Source organism: Salvia hispanica, chromosome 1 (genome assembly GCF_029641045.1).
Source record: "Salvia hispanica isolate PSC_SH4W2 chromosome 1, Shi_PSC_v1, whole genome shotgun sequence".
Lineage (NCBI taxonomy): Eukaryota > Viridiplantae > Streptophyta > Magnoliopsida > Lamiales > Lamiaceae > Salvia > Salvia hispanica.
The window spans coordinates 36,115,992-36,140,581 of NC_142692.1; the positions used below are offsets into that span (position 1 = coordinate 36,115,992).

General features: G+C 41.1%; 1 pseudogene; it reads right to left on the minus strand.

Annotated features, from left to right (window-relative positions):
* Nucleotides 1-4,006: 4,006 nt before the first annotated feature.
* Nucleotides 4,007-13,086, minus strand: LOC148933699 (protein indeterminate-domain 12 pseudogene; annotated as a pseudogene).
* Between the last annotated feature and the right edge of the window lie 11,504 nt (nucleotides 13,087-24,590).

The window sequence follows — 24,590 nt, forward strand, 5'->3', positions numbered from 1 at the left end:
AGTGGGGAGCGAGAGATGGATTTGCATGCACTACAGATTTCTTGAAAATAGAGCTTGTTCATGCACAAACATACACACACATATACACAGTAGCTAGTGCATTTCATGTGCAGGTCATAAAATTTCGAAATAAAGACACGACACAAGGTTTTTTTATGATCATAGTCTACAAAATTATTTCAGCACGTGTCTGTAAATAGTGAGAAAGAAGAGACAGACATTTGCATGCAAATGCAGGTTTGCCACTGTCCCATAATTCAAAACCCCCAAAAACAAATTTCTTGCAAATTAAGATCGATTTATTTAGAACAAAATCATACACATTGGCCATCATATGCCTATATATAGTACTCCCTCCGTCACGCTTAAGATGACACGTTTTCCTTTTTAGGATGTCCCAACTAAGATGACACATTGTCACGACCGCATTTTCTAAGGATAGAAAACACGGTGAATCGCGACTAGGGGAGGGTTAAAGAAGCAGGGAAGAAAGGGGAAAAGGACACAACTCGACCATAACTCGAAATAATTGAAATAGCTCGAATAAAATTAGAGTACCATTTCGACAACCAACAACTCAAAAGAATATTAGCTCAACAAATCAAGAACTCAAAAGAAAGACAACAATTCAGCGGAAGCATTTCGAGAGTAGAATACTGCTATGTATGAGGACACAACATATTCTGGACATTTGATAAACATTCTTCACTTTTATGCTTAACACCCGCTGCACTCGTCACCGCTCAACCTGCACATAGGGAAAACAAATGCAGGGCTGAGTACTTGATGTACTCAGTGAACAAATGCCAAAACAATTTTATAAAACAGTTAATTATGTCATGCCGCCATTGAGTGACCTCGGGGTTTTAATTTGAAAAGGCCCGAGACACTAAAAATATTTCACAAGCACAAACTTTCAACTCATCCTCAAATCCTTTTTCTCATCATTTCAAAACACAACCATTTTTCCTTGAGTTATTTAAGAAACTGCCATATCTGTTCTTTAGGGTGCCGTGTAAGGTGGCCACTTTCCACGAGCACGAAAACCGGCCAACCCATTCGATGACTCATAGTCCTCATCGTGTACACTAGTCCAAGTAGGGACGCACCCTTGCTAGGACCCAAATTCGATTAAACTCATAGTAGGGACTCACTCCCTACTAAGCAATCATCAACATCATCATCTCAACAACCTCAACACCAACAACCTCAACAATCTCAACATCAACAACCTCAACAACATGTGAAACGAGATTATGGCCACAACTCGATCACCGGACCGGCCGACCCAAAAGACGGCTCCCGATCCCCAATGGTGTACACTAGCCTGAGTAGGGACTCACTCCCTAGTCAGACCCGAATTCGATTTCAATAGGTCTAGTAGGGACAACTCCCTTGCTAAACAAACAGATAGGCATTTCTCAAAACAAAAACATGGCATGACATACCCCTTTGCAAACTCCATTTTTCTCATAAAACGCATTTGAATCATAAATCATTTTCTATCAAGTTCGAGCATCATCTCACATCACATCAACAAGTCGAGCAATTCACAATATCACTCAATAATTCAACACATATATCACATAACATCACTTTCACTTTAATCATATATCACCTCATCATGCTTGATATTTAAATAATTGCAGTCACAGTTAAAAGGAATTTCGTCACATAAAACGATGCTCAAATCGATATATTAAAACCAAAGCTCTTGAAAGTATTTAGTTCGAAAGTCCACCTCGATCGTTTAATTTTTCTGAATTTGAATTCCTTACTTCGACTTCAAATTGATTCGCGGAGAATTCTCTTCCTTAGGTCCATGCTTCCCGCCTTTCAATTATTGCCGAGGCTGCCCGAGCTTGACCCAACAAAAAGAATATTCCAGCCCACTTAATTCATTAACAATGCCCAAATAAAATATTTGGTACAGTAGCCCAAAATCACATCTATCCTCTTTCTAAAAAAAAATTTGTATAGCAACGTCTCTATCTCCCTCACCTTTTCTCTCCAAGCTCATTACACGTTCTCTTTCTCTGTTGCAAAACGCCAATTCAACTCATCTCTCTTTCTGTCACTGCTGCGCGCCGTCTCCGGGCTGGTACTCGATCGCCGTGGCTGGCGAGAACAGCCACTACTGGCCCCCACCACGGCTGCTGCAGTCATCTCCCGAGTTGTCGCTGCTCAGCTTCTCGCCGTCGCCGGTGAGCGCCAGCCATCATCCTTCCCATCTCACTCTCGTCTCGCTCTCTCTCCGTCTGCTGCTGTCTCCGATCTGAATTCCGTCATCACCATAGGCGAGCTCGAAGACTCAGCTCTCCGCCTATCTTCTTCTCTCAGCCGCTGCAATCCGCCGCAGTTTCTGCTTCTGCCCAGATCACGATGGCTTCAGCGCCGCCCCGTCGCTGTTCGATCCGAGAAATTTCTCCTCCGTCAAATCATTGCCGCAGAACTGCTCTGCCATCGCTCCATCTATCTTTCGTCATCCCCGATCGACATCCCTATACATCGCCACCATCTCTTCTTCAACAAGGCCATAAGCTCTCTCCTTAACTCTTCCTTCCTTAGTTCGCAGCTCCTCCGTCGCTCAGAACGCAGCGTCGTTACTGTCACAGTTTTACGCCGTCGTTGCCTTGTGTAATTCTCCGTCATCATAGCTGCTGTCCCATCTCTCTTCTCTGTTCCTCCTTCGTGCCGCCGCCTCCGTCGCCGGCGTCCAGCAGATCTCGCCGCTGCTGCCGTTCGCACACCGGATGCCAAACGCCGCTGCCCCCCCATCCGACATCTCCGTTCATCTTCACCTGTTGTCACCGACAAAACACAGCGCCACTGCCACCAATGTCACGACGCAGCTGCTGCTATTCACGCCGGAAACCGCCTCTCCGCTCTGCTCTTTCTCTCTCAAATTTCATTTTCTCTAATTCTCGTCTTTACTTGAAGTTGATTGAATCTGATAAAACATGGAGTCGTGGGCTATGTGTATGTAAATATTGTTGAGCCTTTGAAGGGTAGTGGAGAGATTTATGGTAACCATTTTGTATTGGGAAAGAAAATATTGAGGGAAAAGTGTTTATATACACAAATCGTTGTTCGCATTTGGTGGAACTGATTTTCGTAGAACGTTTCAAATGGGCTCAACAATAAGAAAAATAATAATATGTGACTTGGGCTCATATTAAATGGGTTTCAAATTGGGCTAGGAAATAATAATTATTTTGAACTGTAAAGTAAATTCATCTCTCGTCAAAGGAAATAACACAAAAATTTTCAGGTCAACAAAAGACGTCCTTTCAAGAACAAAATATAAAGGTAGAAAAAGTCGGGGTGTTACACACATTTCCTTTTTTAGTAACTTTCTCTCTCCAATTAATACACTCAACCACTTTTTCTCACTCCTATTAAAATATCCATCTTTCTTTATCTCTCTACTTTCATACTTACACCCACCTTCTCTCTCTCCAATTAAACATTTTAACCAATAACTCCTAAAATCCCGTGTAGGCTAAGCAATGTGTCATCTTAGCCGGGACGGAGGGAGTATAACTAAAACAAGAAAAACCCACTTTAAATAATCGAATCTTTCAAAGAAATAAAACATGGGATTAATCATCATTTTAAGGAAAAAAACTTAACGGAAAAAACCATAAAATATGATTAAATTCAGATCTATACCGCAACTTAAAAAAATCAATATTTAAAAATCATGAAGTTTAGATCTGTACGTCTAGATCTGATGATGATTTTCACCAAATGAAACAGTTTCTTAATAAATGACGACATCATTTAATTCACTGACAGTAACACTACTGTGATCTTAAATTCCACCAAAAGTTCTTTTTTTTTGCATGAGGAAATCGAAACTGCACAGATTTGCACAAATAACAAGAATTAAAGAATTTAATCTAACTTCATGATTTTTCCAACAGATACGAATCCAAACACAAACTTGCATAAATAACAAGAATTTAATCAAACTTCATGATTTTTCCGACATAGACGAATGAATTTACCTGGAGAAGAGGGTTCCGCAGTCGCATCGGTACTCTCGAGTCTCGCAGGTCTTGGAGTGGGCTTTCCAATCCGACTGCACGACATAGATCTTCGAGCACTTCTCGCATTTCCATTTCTTCTCGCCGTGCTTCCGGCAGTAGTGCTTCTTGATCCCCGTGAGGTCCCCCAGCGCACGGGACGGGTGGTGGTGGAGGCACGAAGGCTCCGGGCAGACATACGCCCTCTTGCGAGCCTCCTTCGTGCTCTGCTGCATCACCTTCCAAGGCAGATTGTGGCCCCTCCTGTGCAGCTGAAGATTCTGATCCCTTTGGAAACCCTCGTTGCAGATCTCGCACACGAACCTATTCGCCGTCATTAAGGTTCTGGGCGACAACGCGATCACCTCCGTGCCGGATCTGCACGCACGGGCGTTCAGTTCATTAGATAAGATCAGAGGCGGATCGCAGAAAATAATATTGGTAGGGCTATGTTTATTGCATTTTGTTTAAAAATACATTTTTTTCAAAATAATTTAGATAATTAATAGGGGCGTTACATAGTAATTTATGTTAAATTCGCACGAATAAAAAATTTTATAAAAGAAAAACACTAAAAAAAATAGTTTTAGAAAATAATTTATGCGATAAGCTAAAATAGAAAACATAACAATTGAACATTCGATTATTCAAAAATGGGAAAAACAACAGATACACATGTGTGTGTGCGTGCGAGTTACTTACCGGGGTTTTCGGGTAGGTTTCTCTTCTTCTTGGGCTCGACCTGAGAGGGGGTGGGGACGGCTATGGTGGTAGAATTAGGCAGCATTGGATTTAAGGTGCTTATATCGCAATTAAGCCTAGCACGGCTGCCGTTTTCGATTGAACTCAGAATCGCCGTCGGAAACGTTGCTATTTCTATTTTTGGTGGGTGGAGGGGGACGAATAATTAAGATGAATTGTGACAAAAATAGACGAAAATTATTGAGATTTAAAGAAATTTTTTTTGGGTATTCTGTGAGTGAAGATATGCCCTCTGACAAACCCTCATTAAAGCGCTAGTCATGAAATAGCTAAATCCCACCTGGAAATTTAATGCAGCTGAGGAGTAATGTATTATCGATGAATTCTCATAAATATTTTGTTAAATATGGAAAGAAGACGAAAAACAAAATTGAAAACAAAAAACTAATAGTAGAATCTAACTCTCTGAATCACTGTCTTAAACTATCTAATTTTGGACGAGAAAAACGGCCAACTAAAAAAAAATTACTAGTATAACACAAATCCCAGATAATTCATGGCAAAAAAAAAAAAAAAAAACAGAAAAGGCAATAATTGTGCAAAGTAAAGGATGTGTGTGTGTTTGAGAGAGTGACAGTGGTGAATATGAATATTGAATCAACATATATTCTTTTTAATTAATTGTTTTACATAAAATTAGAGGAGTGACATGGTTACTTTTTTGTCACTCTTCTTGTTATAAAACACCCAAACTCCTAAAAGTTTTATTGAAATGAAATTCAATGTATGTACACCCTTTGTCCAAAAAAAATAGAGCATATTTACCATTTTTATTTGTCCATAAAAAATAGAGCATATTTAAAAAAGGAAAGTTTCAACAACTTTTCTCTTAATTTTTTCCATTCTCTCTTACTAATGATATGGATCCCATATTTCACTAACACTACTTCTCTCTTACTTTTTTTTCCTTTTATCTTACTAATAATATTGACCACACATTCTACTAACGCTACTTCTCTCTTACTTTTTTCTCTTCTCTTTTACTTCATCAATTTCATATTAAAACTCATGCCATTCACAATATGCCTTATTTTTTGTGAACGGAGGGAGTATTATTTAGAAGAAATAAAATTTAAAAGATTAAAAAGATAAGTATTACGGAAAATGGTAGGCGTGGCAAAGCCAAAAGGCTAAAGGGAAAGTGTAATACTCCCTCCGTCCCAGTTTATGAGTGCAATTTAGTTAAGGCACGAGTTTTAAGAAATATTTGGAGTGTGTAATAATTGAAGTTAGGCGGTTGTTGTTGGAGTGTGTAATAATTGAAGTGGAGTAGTAGAAAGTGAGAACCTTTTGACTTTTTGTATGTAAAATGTGCTTCTTTTGTTTTATTTTTATGTAAATAATGATATTTGAATGTAAATTTCATCAACAATGAGGTTAAATTTTATGTTCAAATATGGTAAATTCTAAATGGGACTCTTAAATTGGGACGGACGGATATGACAAAATAGGACTCTTAAACTGAGACGGAGGGAGTAGTTGATATATATATGCCCACTTTTTGTAGCCTATAGCTTTCATAATTAAATTATCATAAGCTCATGGAGTAGAATATAAGTTTATGTCAATGGGAGACAGAAAGCTCTTATAATTTATCAAAGTATGTAACATTGATGTGTAATTAATAATATGGAGTAGTATATAAGTTTATTTCATTGGGAGACAGAAAGCTCTTGTAATTTATCAAAGGATGTAACAATGATGCGTAATTAACAATTCTTACTCTTGTGATATGTTTTCCATTATTAGTCTTGTTGAGATAAAATCTAGAATTATTTGGCCATAATTGTGTGGACTTTAATTGTGTGATTATATTAATAACTAGACTTTTCCTTGTAATAATTTCAATTAGTCTTCTATGCAGGAAAGTTGATTCATTATTGTACACGAAGAAATATATGAATATTGTATGGAGCCCAATTGACCTTATTAATATATACTTCCTTCGTCCCACTAGAAATAAAACATTTGCTTTTCGGTATAAGATTTATATATTGTTGTGTTATAATCTATTATACTCTAATCTAATTGGACCAAAAAATAAAATAGAATCATATAGATTCTTAAACAACCAACCATAATACTATATAATTAACTAAAATTTCAAAATAACAACATAAAGAGTTAATGTTCATCCTATTATAAATCCTACTAATTGGTAAATAGATAATTCTAGCAATTTAAATCTCAAACTTTTGACTTTATTGAAAATTAGACTTAATAAAAGTGTTTCAATAATTAATGTCTCAAATTAGAAAAATTTAAAAGTTGTGACATTATTGAAACACTTAATTACGAATTGAATTTAATTGCGACAAGTTCCAAATTTTGGGATTTAAATTGTAATTGATCTCATTCTCATTTATAAATGTAAAATAAAATTATTTGAAGAAAAAAAATGAATAATACTCCAAATAACAGTGGTTAAATACTGAGTTTCTGCACATAGAACTAATATTATGTTGAATATCTGATTTAATATGTTTTGCCATTTCTTTTTTCCATGAAAATTGAATTTATTGTGGTTATATCTTCTTATCTCAATTAATTAATTACATGCTTATCTATTTCTTTTTCTCTTCTTATCCCATCCCTATTTTAAATTTTAAATAGGAATATAAAACCCCACAAAAAGGAATTTAGAAGTCTCTTTATTTTCCACCCAAATATCCATTGCAACTTTTTCATATTCCAAACCTGTATCCAAAGCCATATATCATATATGTATTCGCCAAACTTGTAAATCTTTTATCCATTAGAAATTATTAATTTCTTGATATTAATCATTTCACAAGTTTCAAAAATATTATCATTATAGTCGCAGAAAAGCATGCAAATTAGACACTCTCCTAGACTCGGCAGAAATTAAAAGACTATTCTATCTAACTGACCTAGCGGACAAGAATAGTACGAACATATACATGAATATCAAATGTGAACAAACAAACCAAGCAACTGAAAACACCTGTAATTAAACGATCATGTTGAACTTTTACCGCAAACAATATGCAAAAGCAAGTGGGTACCAGTTTCCCTAACTAACCTAGTAACCGAAAAAGCTGTTAAAAGCATAAAAGAACAAAGCAAGATGCAGATCTTATCCTAACTACTAAACGACTTCATCTTCTTCGTGAGATCAACAAAAAGAGCTGAGTGGAACAAGGCATCAAACAAAACTAAAACAGATTAAACTTCGGATCATGACATAACAGTAAAATTCAAGCATGAAACTACCAGATCTAATCTACTCGACCAAGCAGAATTGAGAAAAAACAGTAACAAGCCATAACCATGTAGATTCGAAAGAGAGCATATCAGATCCACTAACTCAAACTCAAATTCCATACGAATCAATCAGATTCCAACATCACCACATTCAGACCCGTCCTCCTCAATTCAGATCCACAAAACCAACTTGAATCCAACCGATTTCTACTCCAAACAACCAACAATTGCTAAGCGCATCCAAACCAGTGAAAAAACAAACATCAATGCCTCGAGATCCAAAGAAACATCAACAAAAACATTCATAGCATTCAGCTATGAAAATGATTCATACATCAACAAAGTTCAAAGCACGAAAATAAAACAAAAGCAGTAAGTAGAAATTGTTTCTTCGCCCACTTGGGACGGTGTTACACAACTAAAACTGAACAAGACACCACCACAACAGCCAGAACTTCACCCCATAACCAAGTGCGTAGAAAAAATTGAAGTAGAATTGAAATGGATTGAGCTCTCGGGAAACTTGAGCTAAGAGTGGAAATGCCTCTTCTTTGGATATCCATCCCTTTATATAGATTAGGCTCTAATCCCTAAGGCGTCTTCTTGCTGATTTGACAATTGTACACCTGAGAAGGATCTTTAAAATTTGCTTTTTTGCTCCCGTTCTACTCCTGTCGCCATGCTTTCTGATTCTCCTAGGTCTGTGAGGCGACTTCTGGTACTTCACTTCAAATTTCACTCGATTGCATCCGCCAGGTCAAATTGCACAAATCCTTGGGTCTTTCTTACGCACCTGAACTTATAAACACACATTAGTCCTCTGCAAGCACCGATAACCAATGCATGAAACGAGCCTTATCAAGTGCAGACAAAATATGCACAATAATTGAACCGAAATACTAGATAGTTGAGGTCTTGAGGACAAACAAACACAATATAGTTTAAACAAGCAGTTGTTTTCAAGAACTTCAAAGCTCATGAATGGAGAAATAAATAAGGATGCTACTTTATTTTATTAGATACTTATATTCAGAATAAGATTTTGTTAATGACTATCCAAGTTGAGTAAAACAGAATGAGATCTTGAACTTATTTATGATTAGTGAAGCAGCTCTCCTTCTTCTAGTACTCCATCATCTTACATATGAATTACGTAAACCCAAAATCCACCCAACCCTACACCCCCTCCTTCATTTTCATTAAATTGAGGAATTTTGTTTGATGGTCGTTGCACTCTCAAATTTGATTAATTTTGGCATGTTTTCAACCCCCAAGTTCTCAAATACACACTTCTGCAGCGAATTGCAAATGCTTGAGTAGTGAATAGTGAAAATCCAGAAAATGAAAGTAAAATCCAGTGATGAAATTAAACACAAAACAAGGCCAAAATATCATATACTATTAGATGAAATTAAACATGTGAAATATTGGGGTGAGTGTAGAAAGGCACAAATCCTCTTTAATAATGACTATATGGGGCCAATTAGTCTTGTGGGACACTACAAACTTTCAAAACAAAAGCATACAAGAAAATGTAGATGGTTTTTTCTGAGCTTGTCAGCCCCAAAGTGAGTGAGAGAGAGATGGATTTTGCATGCACTAAAGTTCTTGAAAATAGAGCTTGTTCATGTACAAACACACACACACATACACAGTAGCCAGTGCATTTCATGTGCAGCTCATAAAATTTAGAAAAAAAAAACAACACAAGGTTTTTTATGATCATAGTCTACAAAATTATTTGCATGCAAATGCAGGTTTGCCACTGTTCCACATTCAAAACTCCCAAAAACAAATTTCTTGCAAATTAAGATCGATTTATTTAGAACACAATCTTACACATTGGCCATCTTATGCTTATAGTATAACTAAAACAACAAAAACCCACTTTAAAAAATTGAATCTTTCAAAGAAATGAAACATGGGATTAATCATCATTCTGGGCTAAAACATTTATCAGAAAAAACTATTATATATGATTAAATTCTGTTCTATCCCGCAATTTTAAAAATCAATAAAAAAAATCATGAAGTTTAGATCTGTGCATCTAGATCTGATGATGATTTTCACCAAATAAAACCTTTTTCTTAATAAATAGACGACATCATTTACTTCACTGAAAAGTTTTTATTTTTGCACGATGAAATCAAAACTGCACAGATTTGCATAAATAACAAGAATTAAAGAATTTAATCATACTTCATGATTTACCTAGAGAAGAGGGTTCCACAGTTGCATCGATACTCGCGAGTCCCGCAGGGCTTGGAGTGAGCTTTCTTGTAACAGTCTGCCTCGCTAGGGTATAATAAATACGGCGACTGCTACCAAAACGGACTTAAAAGAAATAAACATAGGCTAGGGTTTCATTTAAAGAGATTTGACCAAAGTATTTAAAGGAACTATCAAAGCAATAAGTCAATGGTTTAACCTAGAAGCTTTAATAAGTAAAAGAAAGGTACCATAAACTACGATCAAATATCTCAAGAGTTTGACATAATTTCCAAGAAAAACCACAAGAAGTCTAAAGCTTCTAAACCGAAAGGAATAAGAGCAAAATATCCAGATCATGCTAAAGTGTATCAAAAATTCAGCGGAAACGACCAAGAGAAAGTGCAGCTATGTATGAAGACACAACTACACTCGAAGTTCAAAACATCCATCTTAATTAGTTAATATGCTCAACACCCGCCACCGCTCGTCGTCGTTCAACCTGCATATAAGGAAAACACATGCAGGGCTGAGTATTTTGAAATACTCAGCGAACTCGTTGCCAAAACATTTTATAAGTTATGCCACCCTTACCATAGTGAACTCGAGGTTTTACAATTATCAAAATAAATATTAAACGAGTATCACAAAAATATTTCCATAGACTGGCCAGTCAAACAACTCCCCACTTTTCTCATCAATTTCCACAATTTCAACATTTCCATGGTGCGACGAAAGTGTGGCCACACTTTTCGCCCACGAGACCGGCTGACTAGCAAGGACGGCTCCCGATCCCACCGTGCACACAACCTGGTAGGGTTTGCGGCCCTACTCAAACCCGAATTCGTTTAAACATATCCATAGCCCTATAGCCCAACGGAGCGAACTCTCAAACTGGGCATCAGACACACAATATCACAACAAAACAGACATAGGCATGGCATAACCGTTAAACCGCCCTTATATCTCCACATTCATAAATTTGCACCTGATAAGGCTAATTTCATGCATTGGTTATAGGATAAATTCTGTGATTTCCTGGGTCTAACAAACCTTTTTGAGCCAGGTGTGTAGAGAAAATGTCAGCCCCAAGAAGAAGATAGAGATCACCTGGTGAAGGAGGCTGGCAAGGAAAATTAATCAGAAGGGTGAAGAGCCACTAGACTGAGGAGCATTGATTGGAGGGCAAAATAGGAATCACAAGAACAGTCTAGAAGCTCTATCCACTATAAAAGGAGCACGCAACCAACAGAGTCGAGGATCACCTTTTCCAGCTCCTAGCTTAGTTCTCTATTTTTTTCTACACACTCATTTGGGGGAAAGTTTCTGGGGGTTCTCGTTTCTTAGGAAGTTTTGGTGCAACACCGTCTCTACGGAGGCGAAGAAACAATTATCTTTTATTTTATGTCTACTTTTGGTACTCGCCGAGTCTTCGCTGTTCGAGGCTCGGCTTTTGTGTTGTTTCTATCGTTGGATATTTCGTATTTTGCAATGGATATGTTTGCTTTTGTTTCGTTTATCTTATTGTGTTGTTTTGGGTTTGATTTGCTGATCTTTGTTGGTTGATCTGAGTTTGAAGCTGGTTTGTGAGAAATCTTTTGTTGATCGGTGAAATCTACGTAGATCAGTGAGAATCTGAAGTGGAAATGATGTTTGGTTGTTGTGGATGGCTTGGATCCGGAGTGGATAAAGCGTCCCGTGGCTGGATCTGCTTGTTTGAGTTTCATTTAGTTGTTTAAATTCTGCATTCTCATTTTACCTCGTCTAGTAGCCGTAGATCTGCCTTAGTTTTAACTATTCTTCATTTTACTGCTTTTAATTTCGTCTGCTTCGTTTCAATTTACGTTTTTTTGCTCTGCTTCTTAACTAGTTGTTTCATGATAAATGTTGAAGAATATGATGTCGCTGTTAGTTGGTCCTTTAGTTAGTTATTTTGCAGCCTTTTAACCGTACTCTACCTTTTTCAGAAAATGGTCCCCACCTTCAGTTGTTTTCCCAGGTCTAGGTAATTTAGGGAATAATTTTCTTAGATCTAGTGATTGTCTCGCTTGTTCCAGTGTACATGCATGTTTCCTATTTCTGCCTAGATCTAGTTGTTAGCGTAGCAAATTTCAATTACCAAGTCTAGGAATTAAAACTCAACCCTAAAAATGCGTGGCAGCAGCCAACAAAAAATAGTTCCCGAGTCTTTGAACATGTTCACTTGCGCATTCATCTCTGTGGATTCGATCCCTACTTCCACGTACTGGTTTTTCTAGCTAAGCAGGTTGAGGGTTTTTGAAGAGGGAGTTAAGGAAGTGATTGTGTGCCCGATGACAGGTAGCTCGAGGTTCTCTGAGTTCCTCGACCCAGTGTCCAGCGGATTTCCTGGACCGAGGGTTTTCTTCATTATTTTTAAGAACACGCTTTCACTAACCATCATTAGCTTCTGAACAACATACCAGCTCTTCAAATGGCGCCGTTGCCGGGGATGGATGGCGTAATTTGTTTACGTGTTTGAGGATTTGGTGTATATAGTTTAATTTCTGTTATTTGTTTTTCTTGACAGTTTATGAGCAAGGGCTCACGATTTGGGAACTGGAGCAACCCGTCTGGATCAAAGGACGCTCAGGTCAGGTGGCAGGTTAAGGAATCGACATCCACCATCACCACCAGATCAGGGTTTACGACAGTAGATCCATTCCCATTCGAATCAGAAAGTGAGAAGGAGTGGTACTCGTCGGGAGGAGAGGACCCGAAGTCGTCTACAGAAACAGAGCACTCCGAAACCGAGGAAGAGGAAGACGTACATATGGCACACTTGGAGGATCCCGATCCGGAGATAGGTTCACTCACCGTGCATCTGGATGGTGAGCCCGCCCATGCCATAGTTTCGAACCAGCGCCAGAGGTCTATTGATATCAAGACAAATGTGCTGGGTGTTTTACCTACATTCTCTGGACGAAGGAATGAATGTCCTTACGAATTCCGAAACGAGTTTAGTAAGCTGTGCAGTATCCAAAAGCGACCCAACGAGGCTACTAAGGAGGACTACTGTTTGCGTGCAGTCCCGTTTGCCCTAAAGGGCGAGGCTAACACTTGGCTGCTGAGGCTCCCACCAAACTCGATCAACACATGGAAGGATTTCAAGCTGGAATTCCTGGATTATTTTTTCCCGTCCAACAAAACAAATGCCCTGAAGAAGGAGATTCAGGAATGCAAACAGGATTACGATGAGTCCTTCAGTCAATACTGGTCTCGATTTAAGGGGCTGCTCGACGCCTGTCCCAACCATAGGATGATGGAGGCTGAGACTTTTTACTTGTAATGAATTCCTCGAGTGGGGAGAATTTCACAAAGAACAAAGCAAGTGAAGCACGAGAAATTTTGGGAAGGTTGATCGACGCAAAGAAGGCCTATGATCACCCGCGTATCATGAGGAGAGGTTCAGCAAACGCAATCAAGGAACAAGAGGGAGAAGGAGTTGGGGACAGGATAGATCGGTTGGAGAAGGCACTTCTTAGTGTGATTGAGAAAAAGAGTTCCCTGACCTCGCAGGAGAAAGAGAAGCCGCCAGGCCCAGAGGAAAATCAACTCCAGCTCTATTACGGTCCACCGCCCGATGGAGAGTTCCAAGGCCAAGCAAATACAGTAGGGAATTGGAATCAAGGCAATCAGAATACAATCTAGAATCGGTGGAAGATCAAGGAGGCACCATGGAGAGACAACCCTTGTTTTAGATGGGCAGACGGAAACCAACAGCTTCAGCTACAGTACCCAGGTCCAGCAGAGACCCCGTAGAACTGGCCTAGCCGTGGTCAGGATGGACCCCAACATAATTCGAACTGGTCAGGGAAAAACCAGAAAGGACCAAACAACTGGAGTTATCGCAACCAGGGGACCAGTACAACTGGAACAACATGAACCAGAGTAATCAAGGGAACTCTTATGTGCCACCACATCAGAGGAACGCCACCGGAAATAATCAGAATTTCCAGCATGCACACCAAGGGAATCAAGGGTCAGGGAATCAGTTCAACAACAATCAAGGAGGTCAGGGTAATTATCGCTCAAATCAGGGGAACGGACCTAGTCAACTCACAACAACACATGCAGAACAATATACATGCAAACAACGATGTGGTACACAAAATCCAAGATGCTCAACAGGAGCATAAATCTGCCATGGATATGTTAGCCAAGCAAATGTCACAATTGGCCACTTCGCTGAATGAAATGAGGGGACATGAAGAAAGGATACCAACTTCAGTAAAACCACCTGATCGGGCAAATATTAGTCAGATAACTTTGAGGTCAGGACGGGGCTATGAGGGTCCGGAGATGAGAAAAGATGAAAATACACCTCCATCAATGGGCAAGGAAGGCAAGACCCTCGATCTAGAGGGGCCTGAGGTAAGCAAAGTCAGGATGGAAGACGATCTTCAAAAAGGGGATCTGGAGAAACCAGTACCTCGAATGGCCGATCCATTTTTCTTAGACCCGGAGCTTGAAGTGGAAACTGAGGAAGAAAGGAAAGAAGTCGGTGAGCCATCCGTCTCAGGTCTGGCAGGGACGTTGAAGCGTACGAAGCCATTCCCTCATCGAGGGGAAGCCAAAAAGAAGAAGGACGACACCGAAGACTTCATGGTGATTTTCGGCAAGCCGGGGATCAACTTGCCCTTCCTACAAGCTTTGAAGTTGCCGACATTCAGTAAATTCATCAAGGAGTTCATAGCAGGAAAAACCAAACCCGACAGGAAGATAGTAATTGGAGAAAATGTGTAAGCGGTGATACAGAAAAGGAGGATGCCATCAAAGTGCACAGACCCAGGTATGTTCATTTTGCCTATTTCTCTGGGTGACATAAAAATTGAGCATGCCATATGTGATCTAGGGGCTTCAATAAATGTGTTACCACTTTCGATTTATAAGAAGTTGAAGGAGTAAGTCTGGTGGATACTAAAGTGGATGTTGAGAATTTGCATTCTGTTGATGTCATTAACCCCCTGCTCCAGGAATATCTTGAGACTGAATTAATGCAGGAACAGTTTGATAATTCGGAGTTGAGCCAGTCCGTTGATAAGGAAGTGGCAGGATGGTGTGAAACCCTTTTGACTCTGAACCTGACAGATGAACAGATCAATGAAGCGATCATGGCATTCTTCCACCAACCACTGTCATTCGAGTTTACGGGGTCTATTCAGATGAAGGGTCCAGACGAGGGAACCAATTTGGATGAGATAGCAACAAAGAGTCTAGAGAAAAACCCCCTGCCCCAGGAAGCCATCACACCAAAGAAGGAGTTGAAAAAACTACCCGAGACACTGAAGTATGCCTACCTTGGGGAAGATGAAACATTCCCAGTGATAATCAACAGCCACATGACAGCGGAACAGGAGAATGATCTATTGGTAGTAATCCGGAGGAACAAGAAAGCCATAGGATGGACGCTCTCCGACCTGGTGGGCATCAGCCCTGATCTCTGCATGCACCACATCTGACTGGAAGAAGGTGCGAAGGCGCGTAGAGACCCACAACGCAAGCTGAACCGAAACATGAGGGAAGAAGTTCTAAAGGAAGTATTGAAGTAGCTATCCTTAGGGATCATTTACTCCTTTCCAGACAGCGAATGGGTCAGCCCAGTTCATATGGTACCAAAGAAATCAGGAATACAAGTTGTGGAGAATGATAAGAATGAATTGGTGCCTACTAGATTGGTAACTGGATGGAGGATGTGCATTGATTACAGGAAGCTTAATGAAGCCACTAAGAAGGATCATTTTCCCTTGCCATTCGTTGATCAGATGTTGGAGAGGTTGGCTAGAAAGCAATATTTTTGCTTTCTAGATGGATACAGTGGATACTTCCAAATATATGTGGATCCAGAAGATCAGGAGAAGACAACTTTTACCTGCCCGTTTGTTACTTATGCATATAGAAGAATGCCGTTTGGACTATGCAATGCATCAGGAACGTTCCAGCGCTGTATGATGAGCATCTTCTCAGACCTGTTGGAGGTATGCATTGAAATTTTTATGGATGATTTCATGGTGTATGGGAATTCCTTTGATGCATGCTTGGCAAATTGAGAAGGTGTCAAGAGAAGAATTTAGTCCTGAACTTTGAAAAATGCCATTTCATGGTAAAAGAAGGAATAGTCCTTGGTCATATAGTCTCCGAGGGAGGGATTCAAGTGGACCAGGCTAAAGTGGATGTTATCTCGAAACTACCCTACCCCACAAATCAGAAGGAGGTTAGAGGGTTCCTGGGTCACGCAGGTTTCTATAGGCGGTTCTTTAGGGATTTTGCAAAAATTGACCAACCACTAACTCATCTCTTGCACAATGATGTGGAATTTGATTTTGATGAAGGATGCAAGAAGGCATTCCAGATGCTGAAGGATAGACTTGTCTCCGCCCCGATAATCTGCGCACTAGACTGGAACTACCCCTTCGAAGTAATGTGCGATGCCAGTGATTTTGCAGTGGGAGCAGTCCTAGGTCAAAGGATTGACGGGAAAAGCTATGTCATTTTTTATGCCTCGAAGACTCTCAACTAGGCTCAGAAGAACTATGATACCACATAGAAAGAGATGTTGGCAGTGGTGTACTCATTCGAGAAATTTCGACCGTATCTGCTAGGGTCGAAAGTGATAGTCTAGACTGATAACGTTGCGATTAAGTACCTCCTGGCCAAGCGGGAATCTAAGCCAAGGTTGATTAGTTGGGTGCTGTTGCTACAAGAATTTGATTGGGAGGTAAAAGACAAAAAGGGGACCGAGAACAAGGTTGCAGATTACCTGAGCCAAATTTTCCAAGGGGATACATATGAAGATATACCAGATGCCTTCCCCAAGGAACATCTTTATTGTGTATGGAAATCTGCTAGGTCTATTGACTGGGAAGTAGTGTTCACAACAACAGGTCTAGGAACATCAGACAGGGGGAAGCGCCCGATGAATGCTGAGCCATGGTTCGCTGACGTGGCAAATTACTTAGTCACTGGAGAACTACCAGGGTCCCACAAAATTCCTGGGCCCAGAGAATGAAGCTAAAGAGTGAAGCCAAATACTACTTCTGGGATGATCCTTACCTCTAGATGATGTGCTCAGATAAGGTTATCCGACGATGCATCCCGGAGGGCTGTGGAGGGCATTTTGAGCCTAGGAAAAATGCCAGAAAGGTTTTGGACAGTGGATTTTATTGGCCAACTCTGAACAAAGACTCTTTCGAGTTTTTTCAAGTCTGTGAAAGATGTCAACTGACAGGGGGGATTTCTAGAAGAGATGAGATGCCGCAGAATCCGATTATAGTTTGTGAAATTTTTGATGTTTGGGGCATGGACTTCATGGGCCCTTTCCCATCTTCATATGGGGACACATACATTTTGGTTGCGGTGGATTACGTCTCCAAATGGATAGAAGCAAAGGCTACACCCACCTGCGAGTCAAAGGAGGTAGCTAAATTTCTGCGGGCAAATATTTTCAATAGGTATGGGGTGCCCAGAGCCATCATCTCGGATCAAGGTACGCATTTTTGTAACCGCACAATAGAAGCTTTGATGAGAAAGTATGGTGTACATCATCGGTTATCCACACCCTATCATCCCCAGTCGAATGGTCAAGTAGAGATTTCGAACAGAGAAATCAAAAACATTTTGGAAAAGACGGTGAACACCACAAGGAAAGATTGGAGTAAGCACCTTGACGATGCCCTCTGGGCATATAGGACTGCTTACAAAACGCCAATCGGGATGTCACCGTACAGATTGGTGTTCGGAAAGATGTGCCATTTACCCGTGGAAGTGGAGCATAGGGCTTACTGGGCTGTGAAAGAGATGAATATGAAGGCGTCAGCCTGTGAAGTAGAACGGAAACTGCAACTACAAGAACTGGAAGAGCTAAGGTTGGAGGCATTTGACTCGGCCATGTGGTATAAAGAAAGAACAAAGCTCTGACATGATAAGAATCTCCGAGTCAAGGAACTTCGCGTAGGGCAGAAAGTACTCCTTTTTCAATCCCGGCTGAAGCTAATGCCTGATAATTTGAAATCCAAGTGGATAGGGCCATACACGATCATTGGCCTTCGAGCAAATGGAGCTGTAGAGATTCAAGGAAGCGCCCCAAACTCAGTTCCTTTCCTGGTAAATGGGCACAAAGTGAAGTTTTACAGAGACAATACAGATATGCATGTGGTGGAAGAAACTCCACTACATGCATCAGCTATTGTTTTTTAGGATGGTCAGGCAACTGAATGTCCTTAATGAATTCCTAGGTCAGGTAAAGTGGGAAACAAAATTTATTTTTGCACTGACCTAGGAAATCTTGAGGATACTCATTTGCTATGTAAATAGTTTAGTTGCTTTCTTAAAAAGAAAAAAAAACAAGAAAATCCAAACAAATTAAAAAATTTTGATTTCCAAAAATATTTTCGAAGCACCAAAATCCTTGGGGACATTGCTTTGTCACTCGAGATCTCCGACCCAGGAATTTGGTGTTTCATTTCATTTATTTTTGAACTGCTAGGGGGAGGAAGAGCCTTGCAGAGAGGAGAAAAGGCGGTTGCCTTTTGAAATTTGAATTATGCTTTTCGAGGAACGTACGGTTTCTTGCATCATATGGCAACCGTTCGACTGCTACTCTGAAAAGGCTGGAGATATTTGATTCTCAATCAGAATCAATCGTCCATTCTCTCTCTACTCTTATATTTCTCTCTCTAAATAGTTTTCCCCAAAATCGTTTTCAAACTCTAACCAAACCTACCCCCGAAATTGTGCAGTTGCAGGTAACTATGAAGAAAGTACAAGGAACCACCGTGAAGAAGGGAGACCCAGCCACCAGACCAGCTTCTGGCGAGTCGTCCGGACAACCGCCGTTACAACCGACTTTTTTGGCGCTCGATATTCGTTCAGAATGGAACCCGACTCTTGTGCAAGGTTCCTCTACCGTCAAGAGTCCCGATGAGGAGGCATTTTTGAAGGAACTAGAATAGAAGTTCGGAAGTAAGGAGGAGGCTGAGAAACTGTTCTCCCGTTTCTCGATGTTTCGTCAGCCACCACCGGCAATTCCTGAGGAATCAGAGGCGCAACCACCGAGTTCAAACCTAGGGGTTTCCAAAACCCTAGATCAGACGCATGCAATTGGGCCGAACCCAAACAGCGGACTCGAGGAGGAAAGCGTCAGCGGATTTGCCGATGAAATTGACAGGATGGCGGTGGATTACTCGGCGGAGGGAATCGCGAGGGAAGGTAATGCTTCTGCCATACAATTAGTGAAGGGGAAAACCCTGGTGGTTGAATATGTGAGGGGGGAAACCCCTGTTTATGAGAATGTGGAGGGGGAAACCTCGAATTTGTATATGGAGGGGGGAACCCCGTTTGATCTTGAGGGGGCAACCCCGACTTTGCTTGTTGAGGGGGAAACCCCAATTGTGTCTGAGGGAGAAATCCCTAACAAATCTGAGGAGGAGACTCCGGTTAAATCTACGGGGGAGACCCCAGTTACGTGTGCTGAGGGAGTAATCCCTAAGAAATCTGGAGGGGACGAGTTCCCCGTTGATGTTGAAGGACAGATGCCCGAAGAGGAAGGGCCGATGGAGGTAGTGGATCTAGAGGAGGAACCAGAGGACGCACCCGCTGATCCGCGGGCGTCAAGGAGGATGGTCCGGCGAAGCTTGTTGGATGAAGTGGATGAGGATGACCAGACGAAGGGATCAGGATTCCTGGCCCCGGGGGCGACAAGCATGCATGAGGGAGAGACTCCTGACTCTGAAGAAGAGGTAGACGCCGAGGAAGAGCGTCGAGTGGCCAAAGAATGCAAAAGCAAGGGAAAGACAACTGTCGTCCCTCGGCCTAGGAAATCTCAGAGACTCATCTCCGTCGGGAAAGCTCCCCGCCCACTCCCCAAGGCCCCTGGACCTGTTAATGAGAGTAGCGAGACCGAGGAAGAGACCGAGGAGGAAGAGGAGGTCCCAAACTTCGAGCGAGAAGAAGTATGGATCACGAAGAAGTTCTTAGGAGCTATGTCTAAGTTCAATGACTCGAAGAGGACACAAACGTAGAAGGATCGAAGCGCAGTTGGGAAACTGGCCAAGTCAGGGAAGAGATACGATAGGGACTCGCTGAGGGAAATAGAGTCTGATGAGGAATTCCTTGGCCAAATCAAGGGAATAGGTTTTGAGTGGCTCCTGAACCATAGTGAACAGGAGGTGCCAGTGGAAGCGGCCCGAAAATTCTTCTCTACTTTCAGGTTCAAGGCGACTACCGATCCAGATGCGAACGCCATCTCCTTCCGTCTTTTCACCATCGAGCATACCATGAGTGTAAAGGAGTGGTCTTTGAGGATGGGGCTATTTAGCAATGCCGAGGATGATGAGGGCATTTAGGACGACAGAGTATATGGCCCACCAAAGGACACACCCAGATTCTCACCACAAACTGCTTGGGAGTACTTAACACACGCCAGGAGCGGAATTTTCAAGGCCAGCATATCAAAAGGGATCCACCTCACCGACCATCTCCTCCGTTTCGCCCAGGAATTCACCGGGTACAATCTGATGGGCACGGCCAGTTCCAGCATCACCACCACCTAGCTATACTTCACTTGGAGCATGTTTAAACGCATCAGGGTTCATCTTGGATATTGGTTAGCCCAGGCATGCCACCAAATGACTGCCAACCCCTCTCGTCACATGTACACCTGCCACCTTCTAGGCGCTTACATAGAGCGCAACTTCGTCCTGAAGTATGGGAAGGCAGAGCCGTTACAATGTGTGAGGCCCCGGAGCTGTTCAACATGGAGTACTTCTTCAACAAAGGGCTCTTGCACATGGAGGGGACGGAGTTGTGCTTCTACAACATAGGTGCCAACGTGGGCAAGGTGAAGCGTGAACATGAGCTGGTGGAAGATGTGGTGAATGCGGACGTGGCAGAGCTGTGGAAGGAGATGGCTGTGGTGAGAGGAAATATTGGTGAAGTCAAGGAGGTGCTGCAAGAGATCAAGGGGAGTTTGAACACCTTGGCTGGACATCTGCGCAGAATGAGCGAATGACCGAGGCGGTCAAGCTAATGCAGAAAATGGCAGTATGGTTGGGAGAGGTTTTTCCCCAACTCAAAGGGAAGCGGCAACCCGGCCCCAGCAGTTTCTCCTAGCAGCTGCTTCCACCACCCCCCAAAGCCTTCGGTAGCCCCGCATGTGTCACCGGCCTTGACGTCTGTCCCTTTGAAGAAAACCCTATCTAGACCCCCCATGATTACTGCAGAAGAAGCGCCGACATCTCCAGCAAGGAAGAAAGTGAAAGTGAACCGCCCCAACGTTCCACCAAAGTCTGGCTCCCAAGGGAGCCGGACTCAGAATTGAATTCCCCCCCCCCCCCATTGACCAAGTAAACATTACATTACAGTCATTTCATTTTAGTTTCTGTTTTTTGTTTGTCCATGTTATGTGTGTTGAGCATGTTTAACTGTTTCTAGTGTGTTCTCCCACTTAGCCCAATCTTTGGTCTAAGTGTGAGAAGTTTATATGTTTTGTAAGCATGCTTTCTTGTGATTAGGTGTTCATCTCCCACTTAGCCCAATTCTTGGTCTAAGTGTGAGAAGTTTGAGTATATATTCAGCATGTTTGTTTTCTGTTTTATGTCTGTGTCTTTTCTCTCCCACTTAGCCCGCTGTTCGGTCTAAGTGTGAGAAGTTTTATGTGTTTTATTTTGATTGTGTGCACCAACTCCCTCATTTCCCCCCTTCACTAGGATAGCTTGGGAACAAGCTGGAGTGAAGTGGGAGGGGGTGGGAGAGTTAGTGCAGTATGTGCTCAGCATGTGATGGAGTTCTTAGGTCTAGGAGTTTCTAGTTTTCTTCTTAGGTTATGTGTTTAAGCATGAATTAACAAAGATAATAAGGCAAGATTCCCTTTGGGAGAGTAATTGAAGATAGGATGCACTACAACTTTGAGGCCTCTTTCCTTAATAGGCTAAAATCGGTTTGGAGGAAGCAAGAACGATAGAAGGTGCCTTAGCCGACCTACTTACGAAGGCCCACTATTTATGTGAGTTATAAGCGTTAAACATTGAGTGCTGACATAATAAAAGGGGCTGCTACCTGATGTTTAGGGAGAAGAATTTAGAAGGGAGGTATTTAGGAAGAAGGAAAAAAGGAAAAAATTCCAAACTAGGAGGTATAAGCTGGACAAAGTACATGGAGAAGAATTAAAAGAAAAAAAAAATAAATCTGGAGGAATAAGCTGGACAAAGTCCAGAAAAGAGGAGGTATAAGTTGGACGAAGTCCAGGGAAAATCATTAGGAAGGAGGATAGAAGGAGGAATTCTCATAACCCGAAGCATCAGTAGCATGAACTAACTATGAGCGATAGATCCTAACATCCCTGGTGAAGAATGAGTGATTGAGCGAATCCAATAATTAGCAAGCTAATGGCTATCTGGACGAGCTGACAAACCGACTAGGTGGAAGAAGGGAAGGGGAGGATTTGGAGAGTGTAGACTATTGGATTGACCTTTAACTTGTGGGGACAACTGCTCGAAAAGCTGAACTAATTCATGCCTATGTGTTTTATTTTTTTTAAGTGTTAGTGTCTTTGTTTCTTTTTATTTAGTGTTAGTGTCTAGGTATAGGAGTTTACTTTGGTCAGAGAATAACCATGCATCGAAATTCGCCTTATTTCTCTTTTTCTTGTCTTTATACTTGAGGACAAGTATGGTTTAAGTGTGAGCAGTTTGATAAGACTAATTTCATGCATTGGTTATAGGATAAATTCTGTGATTTCCTGGGTCACACAAACCTTTTTGAGCCAGGTGTGTAGAGAAAATGCCAGCCCCAGGAAGAAGATAGAGATCACCTGGTGAAGGAGGCTGGCAAGGACAATTAAGCAGAAGGATGAAGAGCCACTAGACTGAGGAGCATCGATTGGAGGGCAAAATAGGAATCACAAGAACAGTCTAGAAGCTCTATCCACTATAAAAGGAGCACGCAACCAACAGAGTCGAGGATCACCTTTTCCAGCTCCTAGCTTAGTTCTCTATTTTTTCTACACACTCATTTGGGGGAAAGTTTCTGGGGGTTCTCGTTTCTTAGGAAGTTTTGGTGCAACACCGTCTCTACGGAGGCGAAGAAACAATTATCTTTTATTTTCTGTCTACTTTTGGTACTCGCCGAGTCTTCGATGTTCGAGGCTCGGCTTTTGTGTTGTTTCTATCGTTGGATATTTCGTATTTTGCAATAGATATGTTTGCTTTTGTTTCGTTTATCTTATTGTGTTGTTGTGGGTTTGATTTGCTGATCTTTGTTGGTTGATCTGAGTTTGAAGCTGGTTTGTGAGAAATCTTTTGTTGATCGGTGAAATCTACGTAGATCAGTGAGAATCTGAAGTGGAAATGATGTTTGGTTGTTGTGGATGGCTTGGATCCGGAGTGGATAAAGCGTCCCGTGGCTGGATCTGCTTGTTTGAGTTTCATTTAGTTGTTTAAATTCTGCATTCTCATTTTACCTCGTCTAGTAGTCGTAGATCTGCCTTAGTTTTAACAGTTCTTCATTTTACTCCTTTTAATTCCGTCTGCTTCGTTTCGATTTATGTTTTTTTGCTCTGCTTCTTAACTGGTTGTTTCCTGATAAATGTTGAAGAAGATGATGTCGCTGTTAGTTGGTCCTTTAGTTAGTTATTTTGCAGCCTTTTAACCGTACTCTACCTTTTTCAGAAAATGGTCCCCACCTTCAGTTGTTTTCCCATGTCTAGGTAATTTAGGGAATAGTTTTCTTAGATCTAGTGATTGTCTCGCTTGTTCTAGTTTATATGCATGTTTCCTGTTTCTGCCTAGATCTAGTTGTTAGCGTAGCAAATTTCAATTACCAAGTCTAGGAATTAAAACTCAACCCTAAAAATGCGTGGCAGCAGCCAACAAAAAATAGTTCCCGAGTCTTTGAACATGTTTACTTGCGCATTCATCTCTGTGGATTCGATCCCTACTTCCACGTACTTAGTTTTTCTAGCTAAGTGGGTTGAGGGTTTTTGAAGAGGGAGTTAAGGAAGTGATTGTGTGCCCGACGACAGGTAGCTCGAGGTTCTCTGAGTTCCTGGACCCAGTGCCCAGCGGATTTCCTGGACCGAGGGTTTTCTTCATTATTTTTAAGAACACGCTTTCACTAACCATCATTAGCTTCTGAACAACATACCAACTCTTCAGAGGGTTTTGAATTAAATTTTTTTTCCACCATTTTATTAGAAAAACAAGCAGTTGACATTGTTAACATTTGTAATTCTGACTATTGACATGACAATTATTTAGTTATTGACATTACATACAGTTTATTTATATTTTCTTTTTTGTTTTTTACATTTAATTTTCTTTATATTGACATGTATTGTATGACCATAATTCATGA